Source organism: Melozone crissalis, unplaced genomic scaffold (genome assembly GCF_028551555.1).
Source record: "Melozone crissalis strain CALT ecotype California unplaced genomic scaffold, PUWL_Pcris_2 ptg000007l_1, whole genome shotgun sequence".
Taxonomy (NCBI): Eukaryota; Metazoa; Chordata; class Aves; order Passeriformes; family Passerellidae; genus Melozone; species Melozone crissalis.
In genome coordinates, this window is record NW_026535785.1 from 16,400,718 (window position 1) to 16,422,284 (window position 21,567).

Consider the following 21,567-nt stretch of genomic DNA (forward strand, 5'->3'; position numbering starts at 1 on the left):
CCAAAGCAACTTGGCTAAGAAAACAACAGAGAACATTAAACAAAGAGAACAATGCCCACGTCTGCAAAAATCACTGGGAGTGGTTTGTTAGAGACCAGGGCATTACACAGAGAAGAGATTTCTCCTGAATCAGCCTGAGAGCTGAACCAAGGGTCGTCTGTTATGTCCCAACTAAAACTCTAATAAGCAACTCAGAAGGATTTAAAGACTGTTGGGCCTATAGGAAAAAGGAAAATAACTGCAAAGTCAGGAGAACACTTAACCTGAGATTTATGTGTTGTATCAACAATAATGGAAAGCCCGAGAGAGACCAAGGGTTCAAGACATGAACCTATTATGTGTGTGTGTGGAGTGTGGAATGCGGGAAGCTTAGGGCTACCATATTTCTGTCCAGGTTTTCCCAGACAAAATGAAATGCAGTGAGACTAATGTGTCTGGGATGCATCCTTGATTTATACCCATACAGTAAGCTCAGGGTGAATTGGATTTACTGTGCTCACACAGATCACCTACTCAGTGCACACACGTTAGATCCCATTGCATCCCAAATGTAGGAGATCCATTGTCCACATGCCACAGGACAGATCTGACCCTGTGCAATGGATGTGTCTGCAAATGGCCTTGATCTCCTCATCAGGTGACTAAACATTGGCTTTTTCTAGACAAAATATCTAGGCAGAAAAGGACAACGTTCCTGGAAAAAGTCAGATGCAGTCCTAGCTAAACTGCATAGGTAGAAGTTTGATTTAATGTGCTTAATGGTATCTTTAGAGAAACATTTGAAGATATCATTAGTATCAGAATTTTTGTAAAAAGAATGGTATTCACAGATACTGGAAATTTTATTGTTCTGAGTGTCCACAGAGTGAGATGAGAAAAATATGTCATTGTCAACTCTTGTTTACAATGGGACAGAAATAAGTGCTGCTGTTCAAGACAGAGGGATCCTCCTTGAAACATTAAAAGTCTAATAAGCCATTTTCCTTCCAGCCTAATATGCATGTATTGTTAATATACACTAAAAATCCTGATCTTCATTGTAGATTTTAAGGACTTTCAGTGCTTTTTGGAAATGCACTTTGAAGTATTTGTATTTTGAAGAGGCTCTGCAGTCCTCATGTAGAGACAGTCCTTCATATTCAGAAGTTTTTGGAGCTCCACAATGTGCACTTGCTGCATATCCCCACATTCCCTGTCTTGGACCACAAAACTGGGAAATTGAATGAAGAAGTAATTATATCCTCAGCAATGTATCATTAGTATTTCAGTAGAGGAAAGGCAAGAAGAGGATGAGGAGCAGCTGTGCAGCAAGCTCCAGGGTGGCTGAGCACAACCCAAGCAGACACATTCTGTCACCTCTTTCTTGGGCCAGGACCCAAGTTCTGCACGTATTGAGTGACTGGCAGCTACAGAAGCACTCTAAGACATAATCTGATTTCAATTTCCAATGTGCACTGATGGCCACGAAGTTACAGTATCTTATCTGACTCCTATTTCTTTGGATTAAAAAAAGGGCAACTTTATCTAAAAGTCTGCCTCGTTACAGCATACATTGTCAGAGGAACACATCCTGTTCAACTTGAAGCCTATCTAAATAACCTAACTGAAAGAATACCCACAAGTATTCCTTTAAACAGTGTGAAAATAGTGCTAAGCATTTTTTTCCAAATCCATAGGGTAAGAAGCAGGCAATGACAAAGCCAGGAGCACTTTTCCATGCAGTCCCTGTGCGTGCTCCAGCCTGAACAGCAGTCGGTGTGGGAATGGTGGGACCCAGCGCATCCCAAGGTTATGCTACACCTACTGTGTGCATTAAGGAATGTCTCTGTTCTGCACCACCATCACATTTTACATCCTGACTCCACTGCAGCCAAGGAGCAAGTCAAGACAAAATTACCTTTGCCAGTAAACCTGAAATTCCCCTCAGCAGATGTCAGCAGCAAGAGTCGCACACCTATCCTCAGGTTACACACTTTGCTGTTGTTCCTTCCAGGGCATTTACTGAATTCAATTTATACAAAAAAAAGTGAAGACAAAGTCATTGACATATGAATCAAGAAGGAAATACATTTGTGTATTAAAAAGATGAGTGAATAGTTCCTTTGCAGAAGTCATTGTGTGAGAGGCCTTTTGCCTTTTTAAAAATCTCCATCTTTCACCTGTTGACTCTCAAACTGAAAGACACTATTTAAAAACTACCATTTCAGCTTGCTCCTCTCAAATTGAAAGATGCTATTTAAAAATTACAATTTCAGCTTGCTCCCCTTCTGTTGGAGAGAGGAGAGTGCTCTCACAGAAAGCTTTGGACACCTGATGCTCACAGGATGATTCCAGTGGTTCCTGGGGAGTCACTGTGGTACAAAAGTGCAGTGATGCATTTGGGGAAAGCTTCCAGAAAGGCTCACAAATAGAAGTGAAGGCAATTACTCTTAGCCAGTCAGAGTTCATATCCAAGTACCTACAACATCTGCTGCAGCTGCCTAAACTCACTTTTCTAACTTCATGGGAAGACACTGCTGAAAAAATAATGGGGTTCATTGGGACTAGATGGTCTTTAATGCCCCCTCCAACCCTTAGCGTTCCATGATTTTGTTGTGGAAGACTTCTAGATGGAGGACTACTCTGGAATGCCTCCTATCCAAGCCTGAAGTTCTCATTCCAGTAGCCATCCACAATTCTGGAGAGGAAGATGGTCCTCCAGGGGCGCTTCAAAGGAGCTTTAACTTGAGCAACATTTCAGAAGAAGCCAAAAACTGTCTTTGTCTGTCCCAGTAAATGAACACACAGAGGTTTAAATCCAGCCGTGACCTCAAAATCAGCTAGACAAGGTCTGTTGAAACCTTTAAATAGCATCAAGTCCACATGCTGAACCCTCTGAGAGCCCTGCTCAAATACATGGGTCGGTGACATTCACTGTACTAAAGGGGTTGAACTTTTTCAGCGCCTTTAACCTCAAAGAATTCTGGTAGTTCATTTTATTTTAAAATTTCTCATTTCAGATTTCCATCTGTAATTGTCTGTTGTAATTCTTCAGAATAAACTTATAATTTTAATTCAAGAGACTTTAAAACTGTCTGGACAAATTACACATGTACTTAGAATACTGGCACTTCTCCAAGACAAACAGTGTCTGTTGTTATCAGCAGTGCTAGTGTTACCAGAATAACTAGGAAGCTTTACAAATCAGCATGACAAATTAAAAAGAGGAAAAACAAAAATCTCCAAAGGCAAGGAGCTTTTGGCACTCATTTAAATTTAATCTTCACAGCTAGATTTCCTTCCACAAACATAAGTTTGTTGTAATTAGCTACCGAGACTAGAGCTTAATGAGTTTAATAAATACTTCAGGCTGTTAAGAGATGCAAGTGGCACTGTGGTGAGTGGAGATTTTCTGCAGTACAATGAAATATTAATGAAGACTAGAAATTAATAATTAAAAGAGAATTGGAATACTGAATCACACATTTCCCAAGGGCACCACTTGACTTTCTGTGGAGTGGAAAAAGTTATTAGGAACTGGGCATGGACCATAAGCTTCTAAACAATTGTCCAGCACAAAGAATGGCTCAGTCAGTCTCTGGAGTTATCCACTTCTACTAAACAATTATGTGCAGATGAATATTTTCTCCAAAGAGAAACTGAGGAGTGCAGTGCAGGTATTGCCATTTGATTCTGAACTACTTTCACTGCAACTCCTGTGAATAGCACAGAGTTTGATGATGCCCTGTGAGGAAAGTGTAATGGGAGCCACACACAGAACTACAGAGCTCATGAAGCTTCAGACACCTGTCTTCATTTAGACCTCTGGCTGACAAAATATCTCCCCTCTTCTTGTTCCTTTATTTTGGAATATTTGGGTCTGAGATGTTATAGGCAACAATTTTCATGCTGTTTGGATTTTGTAGTCTTGAGCATAAAAGCAAGGAAATTTCACTTGTGTGTGATCCTGGGGCTACTCAGGCATAGATTTAGAGCACATCTTGCTGTCCAGACGTCCATGTCACCAGAGTGCAGAGACCAAGGCACCATTCCAGTCCCAACTCTGGCTTTTCATGTCAAACCAGATGCATCAGAGCTGTCTTAAGTATCATGTGGGGAATGTACAAGCCATTAAATTATCAGTTAGTGCTGTTTGCAGGAAGCTTTATGCAGCAGAAATCAATACTCCTCTGGTTACTTGCTTTAGTTTTCTGTAGACTTTACTCTTTTTATACAATTACAAAATGGAAACTTCCTTTCTTAGATTAAAGGTTAAAGGTCCTTAAATGACCTCATGATTTCAAGGATGTTGGGACATTCACTTCTTCCTTAATACCATCACTAAAATTGAAAATAAGCATCAAACAATGGACTGAAAAATCAGAATTTTGGAATTTGAAACTTCCTTCTAGTACTAACTGGCTATGCTTAGAGCAGGGACAATTTTTGCTTTTAGATTAGGAAATCACACTTCAGAGAAAATAAATTAAGTGCTGCTTGTTGTGAAGATTTTAGCTGACACACTGTCTTCAGGTGCTTGTGGCTACAGTTGCTTCTCAAAGCCAGACAAGGAAAATTCAGTTCCCTAATCCTGGAGCAAGTACAAAGCCAGACTTTGCAGCTTGATGCAGAGTGTTTGCTCCAGCTCCTGAGAATCTCTTGACTGTGCTGCATGGAAAATAATCTATGGATAATCTAGTCCATACTGTGTAATAATTCACTGCTTCAAAGGACACAGAGAACTGTGCATTTATCAGATAATGGTAATGTAATGAAAGGCTGAAGGATGTAAGAATAAGATTAAAGTACAGAGATAGAAAGTTAAGTATTTAAATGTTAATGTGGCAGGACTTGCTGCATACCATAAAATGCATAAAAGATCTTGAAATAGAAGAATGTGCTACCAGTGGAGAAATTACTTCAGGCCCACTCTCACCTGTTATTTCAGTATTTGGGTTATCATTCAATAATTTGTAATGATTGAATGATAACTGTAATGTAGCAAGCAGATAGCACTTTGAAATGAGGCTTTGGAGAGCCACCTTACTTTGACTCCCAGCAAATATAGAAGCTACTGAAATGAGTACTGAAAATACCATGTTAGGGGACACTGATGAGGCTTTTCCTTTTCTTCCTCTCTGACTCTTTAATTGATAATGTTAAATTAGCCTGACTCACAGACAAATAGGTAAACAATCTACACTTTTGTCTGCAGCTGGATTTTTTCCTTATTTCACTCCATCTTTCTCCATGTTATTCCATGGGCCTGCAAATGAAGCACTGTCAAACTTGTTTTCCTGGTCTGACTCATGGCTCATTTCTTATGCAGGAAGAATTCTACATGGGTTCAGCATGTCCTAAATTATCCTTATTTTACTTAGTTCAGACAGGCTCTTTCACTGGTTAACATATTTTGCAGAGTACACATGTCTCAAGAAACATAGCAACATATGAATACACCAACCACAAAAATCATCTTATCTCAAGCTGCTCAGAAAGACAAGAATTATAATGGATGACGAAATTAGGATTCAGCTGTCGTCACTTTGTAATACTCTCACCCCATATATTTTCATAATTTCATGTGGTTATGTCACAGAACTCTTTAATGATTGTAAAAGTTGTGTCTCATGAGGTGGAAAGATTTAAAACTGCTGGGGGAAAAATGGTAAGCTTTTTCTTTCTTTTTTCCTCATGAGTTTGAAAATTTTCTCATCATCTTTTTACCAGAGCATTCCAGTAGCTGAAAGTTGCTCTGTGTTTTCCAAAGAACATGAATATGGTTCAAATAATATTAATGAATAAAAAAAATTGCAACTGCAATTAAAGCAAGCTAAACAGAAACATTTGATATTTTTCAAATATATCTTCAAAAATCAAGCCCCCTGAAAGAATATTCTCATGCACTAGAGTGGAAAAATGTGATCTCAAACCCAATGTTTATTTTTCAAACAAAGAAAGAAGTAACCAGTCCATTTTATTCCAATGTCTTCAATGTGATCTAATTAATCAAATCAAAATGAAAGAAAAAAAAAAAGTAACAATTTGCCAAACACATAAAAGAGATGTCTAATGCTGATGACTAAAAAAACAATTCCTCCAAACAGTCTGATTTTTTTTTCTAGAGGAAAGAATTTTAGGGGCTTTTGAGCTTTCTGAACTCTTTCTTGTAAGATTTTTTGAAAAAATCAAATACAAATTTACCATTTATCAATCATAGTATGTATGAGAATTGCATGTGTCTTTGAAATTCTCTTCACTTGAATTTCTGCATTTACTTAAAAAAAAAAAAGGCCTCTGTGGAATTTTTATGTTCTAAAAAAGGCCCCATTTATGAATAGCTCCAGTAATCTATGAATAAAAAACTGAGCACAGATGCAGGTGCTTGGTTTTCTGGAAAATGGAAATCTGGACACTTAGAGACAAAAACCAGTCCAAAGGTCAAAGGAGGTTTTCAGCAGGAACTGTTAGCTGAGAGGACTCAGACATGAGGAGGATATAGAAGTTTATCTGAGGGCATGTGCACTTAGCCATAATAAACAGCAGCACATACTGGGAGATGAGAGATGTCCTGAATGTTTGAAACACTGATTAAGTTATTGTTTCTCTGCAGGGAAAGCCTGTTTCTGATACCATAGCTCTTATCTGTCACTTCCAGATATGCATCAACACAGTGAGTTTTCTTAGTGATAAATATCACCTGTGTTTTACAGAGAACATGACACTGAATAATTCATATTTATGGTCTGCTTGATAATAATCACAAATGTCATCTTGTAAGTTGAGTATTCCTCCTATTTCCTGCCTAGCAGAAGATCCTTTACTGATATTAATATTGCCATCTATTGCATTTTCTGATCACAATACTGCACATGCTCTGAAGGATCCAGGGACAGTCCATTCCCAAAGGACTTGTCACAGAAAATTCATTCTCAAGAGCTGAAGATGACAGTAGCAAACAAATCAATTGAGAGAAGGTGGATTGCCTAAAAATAGCTGTTCATGTCAACATGGTAAAATCTTTCAGGATCTGAAGAGCTGATTCTTAAAAAAAAATCCACAAGCTTTGCCCAGGTTACTTTGCAGCCTTGAGTTTTGCATAAAGCCTTTGACAATTTCATTTTGGAGTAAATAAATAGAAAAGGCTTTTGAAAATTGACTTCCTACCCAGTTGACTGACACAGCCTGAAATACATCTACCCACAAAAGATTTTCAAAACACACTGGAAGCAAGAGATGCTGTTGAGTGGATCTATTGCTGCAACCTACAAGCATATAAAGTATTTCAACAGGCTGTTCTTAAAGTCCTCACTGTAAATTGAGGTGTCCTTAATGGATGTGGATAAAAAGGCTCCCTGCATTATTCCCTTCACCCTAGCTACAGTCTCCTGTAGGTTTAAAGGTCATTGATGTTTTAGAAACTGAGCAGAGGGGTCTTTTCCACTCCCTCTCACTCTTGTTAGGAGAGGATTTTCTGTATTCCTGTGCTGGAACAGGGTGTGCTGGTATTCCCTAGAGCATCTCTTTGCCTGTGGGCTACCAAGAGAATTCTCCTGAGCTCTCTGCCAGCAAATCCCCTCTGTGAGAGCAGCAGGATGAGCACTGGGAACACATACACTCAGTGGGGCCATCCCTACTGACTGGGGTTTGGGATGAGGGCACTGCATTGCCCCAAAAATACCAAACATTTTACCATGCCTGCAGTCAGAGCTATGGAGATTTACCAAGGAGTGAATTTTCCTCTCACTAAGGTCTTCAATTCTTTTATTATTATTTGAACAAAAATGTCTGCTTTAATCAATATGGTTATAGTTTTCTCTCTGCTGTTCTCTGAAGTCAGTAAAGTATCAGTAAAATATCTCCATTAAAGCCCGGCCAAAAGGACATTTGTTCATAAGAAAAGAGCAGCACTTTTCATGAAACAATTTATTTAAACAACATCTGCTTGAGTTTTCAGAATGTTGCTGTAGGATATGGTTGCACTGAATTGTAAGACAAAAATGTCTGGTCTTACTGTGCTCTGTATCTCGGTTATTAAGTCAATTTTATAGGAACACTTATGCAGGCTGAAATTCTTCCTAATAAATCATTAGTGGATATTTAGGCCTCTTTCTCAGTTTGTGGTCTTTGTTTTCCAGTAACCACAAAACATCTGAATTAAATTATCTAGTAAATTTGATTACTTGTATTCCAGAAGTTGTACATCTTCAAGATATGTGAATGCCATTGCTACATCAGCAACCTCATGTTCTGCCTGCACTTAAATCACTCCATTCCTCTTCCAGTGCATTGCTACCACAGAGGGGTTAAATCAGCTACAAGCAACTTTATACAGCCTCAACTTTCTCTGAAGGTGAATACACAAATTTGAAAAAAATATTTCTGCTTGGATCACACCACGTGACTTGTTTGACCTTTTACTAGCCACAACTGCTGCCCCTGCAGCTGATGAAGGAAAAATAATCTGTCATCTTGCATGATGCTGTCCAGGCTGAAGAGTATTGGGGAGAATGGTTCTGAAGGGGGTTCTGATGATACCCAGGTGATTATTTTGTCCATTCCAACAAACTCTTTAATGAAATAGATACCATTGAAAGTGGCTGAATGTTCCATCTAGGTATGCCTCACCTGAGAAAGATCTGTTTTTATTTCAAATGTTGGAACAACTTTTTCAGAATTTAGAGCCTTCAAAATAATTAACAGCCGGTGATTATATCTTGAGGCACAATGTTTCTTTCCAAAGCAATCTCGATATTTTTTAGAAGATGAGGCATTTCTGTTCCAATCAGCAGTGTTTGGTTGGCTTGGCAAAGCCATGGTGTGACTGAACTTAGCCCAGAAGAGAGAGCAGACGCCTCACTCTGGGATTGCAGACAGAGGAGCCAGCCCCTTTATTTACTATAATTATGTCTTCACTTAGACAAAACAATTTTTTTGACAACTTAATGCAAAAGTAAAAGATAAATAAATCCCAAAGATGATACAGTAACTCTTAATTTTCTTTAGAAATATAAGAAACCACTGGGGTTTTAAATTTGCTTTTGCTGCTTAAAAGTGACCTTTATTTGTATGTAAAAACTCTTAAATCCAAACCCAAAATAATCATTGGAGAACAGCTCATGTAACCCATGAAATGCCCAGGCAATACCTGGGAGATATCTTTCCATATCAGCATTCTTCAGCACAGGGAATACAAAAGTTAATTAAATTAGATATTACATTAAGCATGGTTTTGACACAATACAGTTCACTGGAATTTCATACAATGCACTCCCAGAATTACTAATGCTCAATAAAGAATTACCTCAGCAACCCCCCATGGCACAGACATTGTCCCATCAGACAGAGCAAGAATGTACCACACATTCCACTGCTCAAACTGGGCTTTTAAGTGTTTAGGTTTTGGGGGCAGATGATGGAGAGAAAGAAAAGGAAAATGAACAGTCCTGCAGTCATCACTTTGATATAACAGAAAAGGAGCAAAGAGTCTCGTCTGCATTGCTCCCCTGGTCTGCAGGAGCAGACAAGGAGCCTTTCAGATGCTCCATTTGTGTTCCACTCCACATTCCACATTTCCTTGCTTTGGGCACCATCTGTAGTTCACAGATTCCTTCAGGACACCAAACATCCCTGGGAAAACAACAGCAAAAGCCCAAACACACACAATGCACAGCCCATTCTCACACAGCAGAAGCCACAGTTGGAAAATCTAGACAATAAAAGCTTTAAATAAAAAATGCTATCTCTAGGCAGAACTGTATTTTCCTGGTCCCCTAGAGATTTATTTCCTTGTTTCTGGCTCAGGTTTTTGCCAGTGGGTACCCTGCTTCCCTGTTGTTTGAGGTAAAGAAATCTATAATGATGTCTCTTTCTCCATTAAAATGTCTCTGCAAATGACTAGAGATAAATTTAAAGGATTTTTAAAAGCCTCGGTGGATGCAAAGTTGGAAAACCAGAGTGTTTTACTGCCACACTAAGTAGATTACACACTGCCAGTAAACCTGAACTCCAGCCCAATGACAGGGCTCAGATCCTTGCCTGCCAGCCAGAGCTGCAGGGCAGGTTTGCTTCCCACATCCCCACATCCCCATATCCCCACATCCCCATATTCCCATAACCCCACATCCCCACATCCCCGCATCCCCGCACCCCCCATCCCCACACCCCCACACCCCCATATCCCCACATTCCCACATCCCAACATCCCCATATCCCCCTATCTCCACACCCCCACACCCCCACATCCCCATATCCCCACATCCCCACACCCCACATCCATCTCTAGAGCCTGCAGAACCTTTGGCAGCAGTGTGGTGCTTTCCCCCTCTCCTAGGGTGACACCATGATGCTTGTATCCCCACTCACATGTTCTGTTTATGCTGGATATTATGTTCTGTGCATTCAAGACTGGCTCTGAAGAGCAAATGTTTTGTTTTGGTTTGGTTTTGTTATCAGCTGCTCCCCCACAATTGGTGGTACACAGAGATGGGGCAGTACATAGCACTGCTTTTTCTTTTTGCTTTGCTCTTGATCCTGCTTTGCTCCTGCTTTGCTCTTGCTTTTTTGCTTCTGCTCATTAGTTAGTTTAGCTAAGCAGTCCAAATTTTTCCTGGACTGTTTTTCCTTTCCCTTTTTTTGGAGCCACTCGAACCTGCTCCAGACTGGGGCCTGGGAACACCGAGAGTTTGCACCCTGTGGCCTAGCGGGGCCTACTCTGGGCAGCAGCTACCCCAGCACAGGAGGGACTGATAACAGAGTGACCACCCCCAAGAGAGACTTTCTGAATTTGTCATCTTTTTCAGAGCAGTGAAAGAGTGGTGTTACCTGGTATTGTTCATTTTGTGTGCTGGGGGTTCTTTGCCTGTTAAATAAACAGGTTCTTTCCACTTCTCTCCAAGGAATCCTTCCCGACCTGGCTGAGGGGACGGGCTGTGTGGGTTTGCTTTCTGGAGGGGACTCCTTTTGGAGGTTTTGTCCCAAATTTGCCCTAAACCAGGACACCCCCACCTTTGCCAGCTGTTTCCTCCTGCAGGGTAACCCAGTGTCTGTCCTGTGCTTCCTGGCAGCTCTGAGCCCCCATGGGTCACTGGGAGATGCTGCTGTGACACACCAGGATTATTGAAATGGCACCAGGCTGTGCAATGCCTAAAGGTGGGCTTTGGAGAGCAGCAGGAGAACATTGCATGAGGTCTCAATTACTCTGTGCTATCAGGGAAGCAGTAGCAAAGCCTGTGGATCTTTCCTAGAAAATCCATGTGAATCTGCAGATATTCAACCTGTCCCCTGCAAGTCATGCTCTTTGAGTGTGGCTCTTCTTCTAAGGACCTTTAATGAGGCTCCATTTTACTGAGTTTTCTCAGAGAAGAGCAAGACCAGGATCTCAGTTCCTTCATTGGCTCCTCTGATATCACTTGTATCAGCTCTTTCCATGCAAACATATCTCACAGCACCACAAAACAGCCAGACCTCAGAAGGGAGTGTGTATTTGACACAAGAGGAATGCACACTTTACAGAGGAGTATATTTTTAACATCCAGGATTTGTGTGGTTTGGCTCTTTTCTTTTCATGAGTGCACATTTTAAATCATGCTTGAAAAGACTGACCTTTTGCTGAAGAGACATAAAGCTGGGGTGAGAAGGATTAGGGGAAAGGAGTAATAGCACTATTAATTTTTATTTCTTCTGTTGCTAACAAAGGTGAGTACACAGAAAAAAGGAGCCTGAGTGTATTTCTGCCCATCACCTCCCCAAAGCTGCTCATGGTACACTTAATTCTGAAAGAAGTAAGGCCAAGGAAAGACAAAGATATATTTTATTTTGTTGTGCATGTGGTCTGGTTAAAGCAGTAACAACCGCAGAGAAAAAACCCAGTCCAAATGCTGCAGACGTGGCTCTCTGTTTACATCTCTATGTGAACATTAGGGGGTTGCTTTGTTAGATTTTCACAGAGTTCACAATCCTCCAGCCCTGAAGCCCACCAACATTGGAATTTCTGTTTTTCAGCTTGCACCAGGTTTTCCTGCAGCTCTTTGACTTGTGTGGACTTGTACTTTGTTGTTTTGGTTGGTCAGGAAAAGCACGACAGGATTTCATAAGGAAACTTAAGAAGGTCTCAAGAATCTTTGGTTTCAAAGCTATTACTGGGACAGTTCTATTGAATTTTTGGGTGGCTCCAGGCTCAGAGCCCTCCTGTAGTAGGCACCCTATGGCACATTATTGCCTGTTTCCAGTGAACTAGTAGGAGGTGATTTGGTTCTTTAATGTGATACAAATAGTTTTTTATTAAAGAAAATAGGACTGTCAAAAAGGATGATGTCTTGTGATGATTAAAGGGTCTTTAACTTGTTCAGTGTCAGTACAAAACTGGGCTCAGCAATATATGAACATCTGCTACCACTATGAATTAACTGCTGCTCTTAAAGTTTGATCTGGGACTGGAGAGATCACTGAAATATATCTCAGAGACACACTTTTCTTTCAGTACCTCTTACATGCTTTTATACCCACCCATCAAGTAGTTTGTTAAATGTAAATTAGAAGCCCTTTGGTTTAGGACCAAACTCTTTTTATAGGTTTGAACAGTGCCTAATGCAACAACTCCTATCTTTGGGGAGTTCTGCAGTGCAAATTAATGACATCAAGTCTCCCAAACCCTATTTACAAAAGGGCATTAAGCTTGTGAAGTAAAGGTTTGTGAAGTAAAGGTTTATGAAGTAAGGTACCAGCAGGTACCTGAAGAAAGGTTTCATCCTCAATTGCTACAGGGGTGATATGCCTGCCTATAGGCTCTCATTACACAGCCAAATTCTCTGCACAGAAACAGGCAGTGCTCACTGCCACCAGGGAGGAACTTATTTTGTTCCCTGCATTCCCTGCTGCACCTCCTCAGGCTGGTGAGGCTCCCACCATTGCCAAATGTGCCATTGTATTTCGCTCACTGCCTTGAGAAGCAAGGGCTTGACTTTGTGAAGCAATTCCAATGTAGAGCACATTTCCACTCAGAACAGATGTCAGTGCCACAGAGGTCCTGCCACATCTGCTAACCAGAAACATCAGCTTAGATGTCTCAAGTTGGATCCCCAGAAAATGAGGAACACAGCATTACCACCTCCAAACCCTTGATTTCAATCTCTTCCTTTACTGGCTGCAGAGGAGTGTTGCCAAAGGCATCATTCAGACATGGATTTCACTGCACAAACCCTGATTTGTCTCAATACTTGAATCCTCTGTCCCTTTACTGCAGCCATAGCACATCTCCTCAGAGATCACTTTGATCTGGCACTTATTTAGCAACTTCTCCTCAAGACTAAAGCTTATTTTAGCCCATGTAAACGAAGCACCTGGAGATAATTGTTCCCAATAGATTTTTCAATAGATTTCTATGTGGGAGGAGAATTTGGCACATATTTCTGTCTTGCTCAAGGCCTTTAAAAGGAGTCCCTGTGTGATCCTGCCAGGCTCCTCATCCAAATAGTTTGGAAAATCATGACCAGGGCATGTTATGTCCCATACCTGTGGCAGGGTCTATGTACAGCCTCAGAAATAAAATTCACTGCAGCACCCAATTAAATTAATTTCTCATAAATATCTACGAGAAAAAATGCATAGTTAGTTCTCTTTGCTCACCAGAGGCTGACCTTTCCTAAATGACCATTGATCTAGGACTTTTCTTGTATAGTGGACTTCTGTGACCTGCATTTGCCTCCCTGCCATACCCTTGTTTCAGGCTGTGAATAGTGCTTAATGACCACGTCCTTATCTTACAGAAAGATCCACAGAGCAATGATCTCCTCCTGTTGTTCCCTAATCAGCCTTGAGACATAATTGTCAGTTCCCTGTCCAACAAGGAGCATTCCCATAAAAGCAGCATAACACTGAGCTGGTCCACCAGAGAGTCTCAGTCTCTCAAACTTTTTTTTTCCTTTGCTCAGACCTCTTTTTTTTGGCCCTTGAGCTCTATTTCATCCAAATCTGTGAAGCTCACTGCCCCCTTTGAGGACAAGGAGCAAATATCCCAGTGACCAACTACTTGGGACTACCCACCTGCATACAAATCAAGCAGTGCTTGTGTTTTAGGTTTTACTGATGTTGGGATGAAGTTTCCCTCTCCCTTTAAGGAGACAGAGATAAGAATGTCTTCCCCTGAAATACCTGTATTAATTAAGGAGAAAATACTACTCCACTGGAACAAATCCCTTGGGTGTTACTTCTTAACCATCAATTTACAAAAACAGATTTTAAAGCAAAACACCCGTGGGTGGTTCTGAGATCATTATTAACAAGATATAAATCTTTCAATAAATAATCTTAGGGGTATGACATCTTAGGAAGACTGGTACTGATTTCTACACCAATTTGAAGCCAGCTGTGCAGTTAGGCTGGATGCCAGTGCTACCAAAGAACAGCCTGAATCTTGGCATGGCCAATCCCCAGTGGGCAGCTTCAGCTGTGAGTGGTCACATTGTGCTCTTCCCTTCCAGGGCACTCGGTGCAGAAGTTACCAGAGCAGGAGGCTCATGTACTGTAGTGGAGCATTAGCAATGTGCAAATCCAAGTGTTTTCATGCTGCCAGCTGAAGCCAGCCTAAAGGGCTGTGTGTGCAGCATGTAAATAACCCAGTGAGTGCTCTGCAGTGTCCTAAGGCCACCCTCACAGCAAGGGCTAGGCAGGGAAAAGAGCTTTTTCATTAAAAACATGAGGGACACAGTCTCTGAGAGTGTACATGTCTGTGGTGACAGTAACCGGAGGAAGAACTTGCAGGGGACCATAATTCTGGATGTGCTTTCCTTGCTGGCATGGCCATAAGGGATGGAAATCTCAGTGCCCTTCTGACTGGAATGATAATGCCATCAGGAAGATAACAAATGAGATGAAGCATCCAAAATGCCTTATTAGCTTTTGAGGGGATGGGAGGAGCTGCCAGCAGAAACAAAATATATACAACCTGCTTTTCAGCTGCTTTGTGTATGGAAGTGCAGTGCTGGAGCAATGTGGAGGCTGAGTATACATTAATTCCCCTTCCATGAGGCACAGTAGGTTGAAAAAGAGTCAGGAGGAAGAATTATTGTAGTCTCCCTTTTATTCCTGTAACTTTATGTGCAGTCAGCTTTGTCCTTTCAGGCAGTTATTTACAATTCTGTTGTTTATTCTATTTATTGTTAAAGGATCTTAGACCTGGCCCACAAAGTCGGTGGTTTTTGCATGAGGACTGTATCATTTTGACATTTCTTTCAGCAGTCGTTTATCTATTCTAAACTGCTTGCTGTGCCTATCTGGTTTAAATTGCTAATATAGAGTTAGTCTAGTCATTGGACAGGAGCACAAGGTCTAGGACAGCTTGTGGGGTGTATTACAATGATAAAGCCCCCAAACAACTGAAGAAAGAGGCTTTGTGTGTGCCCTTCCCCAGCTGACTCGCCTGTTGGTTGGGACAGCAGCACAGCATGAGCTCAGGCTGCCCCACTCCTCTCCTTGGCTGCTCTAGAACACAAAATGTTCATTTGTTTATGCTCTCCCCTGGCAATATATAGAATGGGAGTATCTGGACCTGGTTTAACACCTCACAGTGTCCTGCAGTGACCCTTTCTCGTGTGCCTGCAGTGGTTGAAGCAGTCACAGGAGCAGCTGCCCAGCCAGGAGATGTCAAGAGGAGCTGGCACTGGAGGGCACAGTGCCCATGCTGATGTCTCTGCCAACCTCAGCTGCCAAAGCCAGCCTGAGCCAAGCCCAGGACCATCAGACTGGGCTTTTAGAGATGATACATGGAGCTCTGTCTGTCCTCTGACTTCAGGTCTCCAGCTATGGAAGGTAGAAATACAAATCACTTACACTCTGCTATTCTTTTCAGGCATATTGGAGATTCTTCAGTCACATTATCAGAAAAGCTTTTCCCAAGGCAAACACAGATTCTGAGGTTTAGTTAAAATACAGTAAGACCTAGAAATAGATGTGAGGCTTTAAAGCTGAAGGACCTTGAGTTTCAAGGAACATGTGACCAATCATATGAATTGCAGCAGTGGTACATATTACAGATAGAGGGAGATTGTTTTATCAAATTAGGAAACTAAGCCTTAAACTATTAGTGTGGTCTCTTATTTTCTCAGCAGCTAACAAATATCTTCAAAATATTACTTTTTTATTGCCTGTTAACTGAGGATATTTACATTCTAATATATATTGTGCTTAATACATTAGAAAAGGATTGACCTTAACTCATTCCCACTAAGTGAATTGGTGAAACTGCCCAGAAATGAAGGGGCTGCTTCTCTGTCTTGGCCCCTTAAATCCTGTCCTAGAGGTGTATTTTCTCACACAGATCTCCTCAGCCATATGGCTCCTGCCCTCCAACTCTATGGACTGTTCAGTCCTTGGAAAATCCATCATTTCTTACAGTAACCAATTTAACCATTTTAGTCACATATCCTCAAGACAACATCTTTAACAGGCAACTGATTTAGTTTAACAGTAAAGTATTCACAAGGAAGTATTCAGAAACAAGGCATTGCAGGAGTTGTCAGAGCTGAATAAAAGGAAGAAATGCAAGTTTGCTCATATATGTGTGGCTGAGTGATTTAGTTCAGCTTATTCTGTATGTATAGAAAATGTCTCAAATTAGATCCTTTTCCCAGACCACACTCATGGTTCTGCTATCTCCACTTTTCATCACTTCAGCACATGGCAGGACAGATCTGATAAGACTTTGTCTTCAAACTGGTCTTTATCTCAGGTAATTTTCATTTCTTCTTTACAAATATCCTACTAGCTTGAGAGAGGACAGAAATAAATAAAAATCATCTTACATTTTGGACAATTTTTTTTTCCATAAAGGAAGAGTTTGTATAAATCATGAGTGAAGCCCACTTGGAAACTTCTTCTATTGCAGATGTTGTCATCCCATGAGAAGGAAAATATGTCAGGAATTCTTTTCCCATCTCATATGATTATGGGACAAACTTCTAAATGCATGTCTCACCAATAGCTTGAGGGTACACTGCAGCCATTAGCTGTGCCAAACATGCAGCACCAAAAAGCTCCTGGCACATCGCCCAGCATTTACTGCAACCACTGCATCTGTACCTGGCAGCAGATTGCTTTGCACTGCAGCATTTCCCAGAGCATGTCCTGTAAGCCAAGGGGCAGCCAAAATTTGCAGGGAGTTAAATTTGAAGGTCTAATGCAAGTGCCCAACACCTGGTTACTGGGTGTGAAGCAGCTTTGTGCCAGGCACCAGCTTGGGTCTGCACAGCATCTTCTGCTGAGAGCAGAAACCAAGCACTGGGCTGATGCCTTACACATGGTGGGACCCACTGGATGAAGACTGGAGACAATGAGCTGATGCCAACACTTACTGTCAATCGTACTTGACAAAAATGCAAATTCTGTGGTTGCTGAGGTTCAGGGGACTCAGGCTGTGGTGTGTCTCAGGAGAGCCCCTGTAACCAGAGGCTGTCAGGGGCGATGTGCCCATCTCAGCCATGGCTTTGGCCAGGCTGCCCTGAGTTAATCAGCAGCCCTGGATATCAGAACTGCACTGGAAAAGCTCTGCAGCCACTGCCACTGAGCTCACATCAGCATCCCCTCTGCATCTAAATTGGCCAATACAGACAGGACTCAGCCCCTCCTGCCTGAGCCCAGCCTTGCCCTTTGCCAGCTCCCTCCCTTCCCCACAGCCAGGCTGCCTGGCCACCAGGGCAGCAGGATTGCTTTTCCAATATCCCACAGCCTTCAGACAGAGCAGCCCTGACCCTTGGTGCCCTCCAGAGCAGAGGGAGCCTGCTGCTGCCCACAGCTGCAGGAGGTGGACAGTGTTTGTACACAAACCAGGGCACCTGGTGCCAAATGCTTCAATACCGGCAGCAGGATTTCCCACTGCCCATCCCAATCCACAGGGCTCCCAGAGGGGAATATCTTCCTTAGCATTTGATCAATCTTCAACTCTGCATGAATTGTAAAGGGTAGGGTTCCCATAACTGAATTAAAGATTATTTTATAGGCTTTGAAACTGAAGTGATCTAGGTAATATACATAGTTTTTAATGCCAAATGTTTTAATGCCAACGAGAATGCCTTCTTTGATGAAGGATTTTAGCTATATGATCACTACTAAAGCATTTGAAGCAGCAGCTCCTGGGAACAGTAATTGACAGGGCTTGTTGTAAGGAATTTTAGCTAAGTAGAATAAGAGATAATGACTTGTGGTTAAGCTATTTAGGCAGGATATCAGAAGAAAATTCAAAGCGAGATCTATTAGACAATGAAAATATTGTCCAAAAGAAGTGATAAAAGCCACATCACTTCAAATATTTAAAGCTGGTGTGTTTAAAGCTCTAGAGAGGATAATTATATTGAGTCAATCTCCATTCACAGAGAATGGAATCAGCTTCTATTCAGGAGCATGCAATAAATTACTTAACTGGCCATTGTGGTCTCTAACTGAGGTGACTCCATGGGTTTTCTTCTCTTATGGGGATGCTGCTTCACTCTGTACATTTGTTTTGAGAGAGAAAAAACACTTTCAAAAAGGAATGAATCTGCAATCTCAATTTAGACAGTCCCCAAATCACTGTTGTACTCCAGTGTACGTGCATGCTGTGGTGCAGTAAGGCTGAAAAATCAGTAAAATAAACTATCCCAGAGTGTCACCGGTCTGCTGGATCCTGTACTCCCTACCAAAATGACCACTACAAAACCAAGTTTATTAATAACATGCAACTGAATTTCTACCTCAGTTTCAGATTTCTCTGAAACATAAACAGCTCTTCCACATGTGGGTTTGTAAAATCCTATTCTGCAATATCTGAGGGATTATCTTTGGTATATTCTCCTTCAGCACATTTAATCAACTCATCTGAAAGTGCTTGTTTCTTTTCCATAATTTTGAGTATCAGTTCTGCTTAGGGATGATTACAACTTAGGATCCCTGTGAAATTATTACACTGGTGGAAAATGTTCATTAAAGTTATTTTTAAGTTTTCAGCTTTTAGACCCATCTAGATGTGCTCTGGTTTTTTTTTGCAATTATTCCTTACAGGAAATATGTAAGGACATTCATTAGTGGGGCACTGGTGTGTTCCTGTCTGAGAACAATGACAACTCTAATTGCAGAGCAGGAACTGTTTGATCCTGCAGTCAGTCCTGCTACTGAGGGCTCATATCCAAATGGAAGGTTTTGATGTAGACATCTGTTAATAAAATATTTCCTACTTAACTTTGATATGGAAATAAACCAGCAAGTCTGATTAAGGCCCTGACAATCCTTAGGGCAAAAAGCAAAACAAAACAACCCTCCCAACTCTCAGTTTTAACAACACATCAGAGTTACATCAGGGTTTCAACTATAAGGCAGTTTTCCAATGAATTTAAATGCCACCAAGAAAAAGGATCAACATTTGCTACAGTGTGATCAAATGTTCTCAGCATGACGTGCAACCATCCATATAAATGTCTGCCCTTTACAATTTAATTTATATATTCATAATTCTAGAAAGACTTATGTTCATATTTAACTAAACCGTGGTAGCAATCCACTGATCATAATGAGATTATCCACAGTTTATTGACTTAAGCCCCTGCATAAATCTCTACAGCAATGGAACAATAGTTTTTTGCACAAATGTACTTATACATTACACAAAAATATTTAGGACAGCACTGACGTGTCTACATTTTATTTTTAAACTGATGCTGCTTGATTTTGTGCAATTCTTGGTGTTTCTGCATGCAGCAACATCTGTCATAACATAATACCTTTTTAAGGAAAAATGTGTATGCAAAAGGCAAAAACTATATAGGTATGTATCCAAATGCTTCTGACTTAGCCACACAGAAATTAAATGCCCAATACACATCTATTTATACATATAGGGAATTTTACATATTTATGCATCATAAATATTTAGATGTATGTCTGTGTGTATATACAGGTATACATACACATATATAAAAATAAATGTAATAAGAAGCAGAGTAAGTGGAGAGCCAGAGCTGTGCAACACCCTGGAATCCATGCTTCAAATACATAAATGCAGGGTATTAACGTAGATTAATTTTGGAAGGGATTAGGAAGAAAAATAAACAGTTCATTATCATGAAAGATTTGAGATTAGCAATGATGAATAAAGAGCCAAAAATTTGAATACTTCCCCAGCAATTATGGGATATTACTCAGCCCCACTCTCTTCTCTGTGTCAATGATGTAAATATATAATATATTATGTTATAATTTAATATGTTTATAATGTATAATAAATATGATAGTTAATATAATTTATAATTCTTTATAATCATTTACATACTAGCTAGATTATTATTAATGTAATGTAATGTAATATAATAATTTATGAAGAAATTAATGTCCAAATATCGCCATCAGTCACCATCAGTCAGTATTTCATTTTTGTAGGATAATCTAATTGTTCCATATGCTTCATTGCTGGTTTGTACTATTAAAATAAACTCTGTCCATGTCACTCTGGTTGTGTCATACCTAAGCATAGGTGTGACCAAATTATGTCCTTGGTGTCTAGGTGACCTTTCAGACATCACTTTTGCTCTGGAAGCTACCAATGTGCCTGGAACACAGCCCGGGCAACTCTGCTGACTCCAGAGAAATTCCGAATATACATCTCCTTCACAGCTAATACATTTCTTCCATAGTTAATAATGCTGAAAATTTGCTTAGCTAATCTAAACTAGTAATGGCAGTGAAATAATCTACAGCAGGTCCTTAGATGAGATTCCTCCTGCTACTATAACTGTAGTTCACAGCTCACCTGAGCCACAGACTGACCACGTCCTTTAACACTGTGCTGTTTGTCTGTACTGCACAGCAGGTTGGGTCAGAAATCCAATTCCAGCCCTTTCAGTGGGCACAAGGGCTCAAACCATGATAGATTTTCTTTCCTCCCCCCCAATATCTGGATTCTGGAACAATAATTATCTGAGCTGTTTAGAGGATTTTTTAAAATAGTATTTTGAGGCAAACACAGGATATTTTATGTAGGCCATAAAGAATTATACATGTGCAGTTTTCTGCTCATACATGCCATTAGAATCTGCAGTAAAAACACTTAAGTTTGGGCATTATTTTTATATAAAACATGAACCTTACAGTATTCAGTTTAGCTGTGTTGATGGCAGAAGAGTACCTATTATCTTAAATTAGAAGTATTGGCACAGCTGTAATATCATCAGTTAGGTCTCCAAAATGAACATTGGCCATCATAATTTTAGGAAAGCACTATGAAATTTGCTTTAGCCTTAAGGGTTGACAGTTATGTTTTTCTTTCCAGGGTTAGAAGAGCAAGGAAGGTACCTTTAAAAAATAAAACAAGAACTAGGAAACTATTGTAATTCATGGTATAGGAACTGGAATTATTTTTTAAAATCCCAATTTTGTGAGAACTGGCAGCTCTGAGTCTGGATGAAAATTGTCCAGCACTTCCTTCAATAATTGTATAATTAAAAAAAAAAAAACCCAACAAATTTATTTCCACAGAGTTTGGGGAAGTACAAAAATGCCTGATATTTCTGGCCTAAGAGCTTGAGCATGCTGTTTGAAGTGTGATTATTTAAGAAGCTGTCTTAAACC